Below are 4,509 nucleotides of genomic sequence, written 5' to 3' on the forward strand. Positions count from 1 at the left end.
CTAATGTCCAAGTAATTGATGATTGGGATCCATTGACTCTAGTTCTCACTAATTGAATTAATGGAGAGTTAGGACTTATGGACTAGGATTGATATAGCTCATTTGACTTTCCTTTACTACTAGTTAGAGGATGATTTAGTGAGATTAATCCTTGCCAATTCTCATATTGTGGTTAGTGATTAGGATAGAGATCCTTGACCACCAACCCTTGCCAAGACCTTTTTAGGCCTTAGTTTACTTTCTTGCCATTTATCCTTCATGTTTCTTATTAAAACCCCAAAAATAACTCACAACCAATAACAAAACACTTCATTACAATTCCTAGGGAGAACGACCTAAGGTTTGAATACTTCGGTTATTAATTTTAGGGGTTTGTTACTTGTGACAAACAATCTTTTGTATGAAAGGATTATTGTTGGTTTAGAAACTATACTTGCAACGAGAATTCATTTGTGAAATTCTAAACCGTCAAAAATCCAATCATCAACCACCGCCTCACCCGATTAAACACAAGAGAGGAGGAAGTCGGACAAAGTATTGCGAATATCACCGAATCTATGGCATTCTACCAACGAGTGCTACGACCTAAAGAATGTCATGAAAAAATTGGCATAAGAAAGGTGACTAGATTAGTTCTTAGCCAATAGAGCGGATGAACCAAAAAAGAGAAGAAGGGATGAAGAGGGCGGACGAGTTGGACGTCCCCCTCACACCCCTGAGAGACATGTTCACATGATAAACGGAGGATTCACAGGAGGAGGGATCTCTAAGTCATCCCGCAAAAGACACTTTAAAGAGGTGTATCATGTCGGAGAAGGGGATAGGTCGCCCAATGTTCCGAGGGTTACCTGAAACTGTAGGTCAATTTCGGACGAGATCTTCTGTGCTGGTCGGAGCTAACGTGTCCGGCTGGTGGGAGATGGCCGGAGTTGTTGTGTCCGACTTGTTGGACTTGGTGGTGGTGCTGATTCCTTTGTCCCCGGAGGGTGGGGGGTACCTGCAAGGGACTCCGATGCTTAAGTTAGCAAGGGTATTAAGCATGTATTGAGTAGAATCAGAGTATGAGTTATATCTGGGTGCTCTAGTGTATTTATAATGGTGAGATGTGACCTTTTGGATAAGATAAGTTAGTTATCTTATCTTTTATCTTTGAGTTGAGGTCAGCGTATCTTCAACGGAACCACCTTTATCCCTATAGGCTTGGGCTGCCTTAGGATTTGAGTCGTGTTCCTCTACTCGGGCCCTTTATTGGGCTCTCTTGTTGACTCGGCCGAGTTCTTTATGAAGAAGTCAGTCCGCTTGACCTATAGAGGTCGGTCGCTTTGTCATCGATCATCCCAGGTCGGATAGCTCGACCCAGGGTATGAACAGTGCCCCTGCTTGAGCTTGGTCTTCTTTATCGAGGTCGAGTCCTTGACTTCGGTCCTTTTCTTGTGAAACCGAACTCAAGCATTTTGTCGACTCCTTTTTTGTAGCAGCTTTTGAATGTAGAATGTTTTTCTCTAAAAGCGCGTGCTTTTTTGGGAACGCAAGCGATTTTAATAGCCGCGTTTAATTGGCATTAATTTCCCTCATTTTCTCTTGGTTTTTATTTTGAATTTCTCGATCAGAAACGGTTTCTCTTCTTTACTTCTTCTTCGTAACTTCTCCCTTTACTTTCTCACTTTCAACTTTTTCCTTTTTGACTTTTCTGAAGCCTCCGCCTGTAGTTTTCACGTTTCAGCCTAGCGACGTTGCTTTGTGACTTCGCTTTTTCGTGGTAGAAGGGGTGATTCTGGATTTTGCCTTCCGCTCCTTTGCTTTTCTTCGCAGCTTTCTCTCGTTTTCCCAGGTTTGGTTCTTCTTTCTTCCTCCCTCTACGCCATTTTGTGTCTATTTTGAGAAAGTTTTTATCTTGGTTGGGAAAAGTTTGGATCTTTTCTGCTTTTTGCTATGCTTGATCACTTTGCGTCTCGTAATTTCTTCGTCTTTTGCATGGTCTTTTTCGCTTTTCCCGCTGCTTGATACCTTTAGGGCGTTTGCATGTTGTGAAATGCTAATGATTTTGAAGCTTTGGAATGATAATTTTGTTTGATTCTGAAAAAAGGTTGCATCTTTGACTCTTTTTGCCTGGTATGTTTGTTTCTTGCTGATAGACTGTACGAATATGACTTTCTATTTTGTTTGTGTTTTGTCTTTCTCCTTGCTTTGTTACTGCCTCTAAATGATGCCCCGGAACATTTAGTTTGAGTCTCGGGGTTTTTTCTTTTCTGTGTATTTGCCCGTCGAGATGTTTTGCCCCTTGTTCGAGATGTTTTTTGAGTAATCATTTCTTCTTTTCTTTTTGTAGGATTTAGTTGGCCTCATGTCTTCCTGAAATAACGTTGTAGAGATGCCTTCCCAGGTTCCTGAGGGTATAGCCGATTGGGTGGACTCGATGGTTCTTATGTGTGTCTCTCTGGTTGATTCTGAGTTTTATGCGCAGCTTAGGCAGTTTCATAGTGTTTGTAGTAAATCCAGTGATGAGAAGAACTACGAGCTTATTCCTCCCTCTTCTGACCAGAGAGTCTGCTTTTCTACTCGGGTTGTTGATGATCACCCTTTCTTTTATGTTTATGATTTTTTCTTCGGTCCGCTGGGTATTACCCTTCCTTTTACTCAATTTGAAGCCGACTTGTTATGGTCCTGTAATGTTGCCCCCTCTCAACTTCACCCCAATTCCTGGGGTTTCATAAAAATTTTCCAATTGTTGTGCAATGGTTTTGGTATTCCTGCTTCCCAATCTCTCTTTTTCTATCTGTTTGTCTTGACTAAGTCTGGTGTAGTAAAAAAGAAGTCGGCTTGGGTCTCCTTTCGTTCTACCCAAGAAAAGAAGGTCTTTTCCATGTTTGACGAGTCATTCTGTGATTTTAAAAACTACTTTTTCAAGGTCCGAGCTGTTGAAGGAGCTTGGTCCTTTTTTCTGGATGAATATGACGGTCCTGCTTTTCCTTTGGAATGGCAAAAAGATGTGAGGGTCTCCAGATATTTGTGGGAAATGTTAGATGAGGCTGAGCGAGCTTTTGTGACTGTCTTGGAAGAACGCTAGGATCAACCTCCCCATCTTGACACAAAGAAATTTCTAACCAATCCTGCTCTTCTTCAAATTGAACTGGGTATCTTGTGTTTCCTTTATTATCTGTTTATGTTGCTTGTAGCTGTCTTTCCGACTTGCTCGAATTGTAGCTTGATTTCTGTTTTATTTGCAGAGGCAATGAAGAACAATGAATCCATGAAAGCTTTTAAGAGGGCGCAGAGGGCGACTGCTGCCAAAAATATTATGGCCAAGGCGGCTGGGGAGGGGTCCTCCCAAGTGCGCGAGAAGCCATCCGTGCCGAGTTCCCCTGGGGTGAAGAAGGTGATCCCTACTCCCCGAGTTCGTCTGTTGGATCCTCACCCTGCTTCTGCTGCTCCTTCTGTTGCTCCTCCCAATAAAAAACAAAAAACAGCTGAGCCTTTCGACCTCAACGCTCCCGATTTTAATGCCATTAAATTTGTGGATCAGCAAATCGGTCCCTATGGTACCCTCTCAATGGACGATGTGTCAATCCTTCATCATTTGGAATTTATGGCCCAAAATCACATACAGATGGCGTATATGGTGGCTGCTATATACCGAACTGCTCAAAATCTTCCTCTCCATGCTACCAAGGCATTTATGGAGGAGTCAAAGCAGGAGTTTGACCGGATGAAGGGGCTGAAGGAGGAGCTTGAATTAAAGGTGACCAAGTTGGAGAAGGATCTAGAGAATGAGAAGGCGAGTTCCCTTTCACTGGCGGCTTCTTTGAGGTTGGCCGAGGACACAGCCTTGATGCATAAGGAGAGTTACGCTACGACTTATTGGGAGGTGATGCGCCTGAGGGAGGAGTTGAACAATGCCCGGGAAGATTATTTTGAGCTCCAAGGTCATCTCGTTGGCAGCGTGACTGCTGCTTACGAGAACTTGAAGGAGCAAGTTCGGGTCATTGCTCCCGAGGCCGATCTCACCCCTTTCAGCCTGGACAATCTTGTCTGGGATGGCAGGATTGTCCCTGATGACGATGATGATGATGATGCTGATCCTCCTCCTGTGTCCTCTGCCAAAGTGTCGACCTCTTCTGCTCCTTCGGTTGCGCCCGACTCGGATTGCCAGATTCTCAACCGGGAGGATGGGACTGTGGACGCTGTGCCGATTCAGACTCGTCCTCCTTCTCCTTGCCCTAATGCTGCCAAAAAGGCTCCTGATGTTTGCTGATCTCTTTCTGAATATGTAGTTGGCCTGGCTTGTGGGCATTTTAAAACTTTTTTTATTTAATTGCTGACATTTCCTAGTTGCTTGTTTAGCAACTTTTTATTTTGAAAAACAAAAGGTAGCTCGCTATCCCTTCACTGTAGGTTTTGGTGGCCTTCCGGGCCTTATAAATTTTGTGGAGTAACTTGGCATCTTTTTAGTTTTCTACTGATGTTTGAAATCTTGTATCTCGACCTCTTCGAATTGCTTTGTTTTATTGT

The sequence above is a fragment of the Arachis duranensis genome, chromosome 7 (genome assembly GCF_000817695.3).
Source record: "Arachis duranensis cultivar V14167 chromosome 7, aradu.V14167.gnm2.J7QH, whole genome shotgun sequence".
NCBI lineage: Eukaryota > Viridiplantae > Streptophyta > Magnoliopsida > Fabales > Fabaceae > Arachis > Arachis duranensis.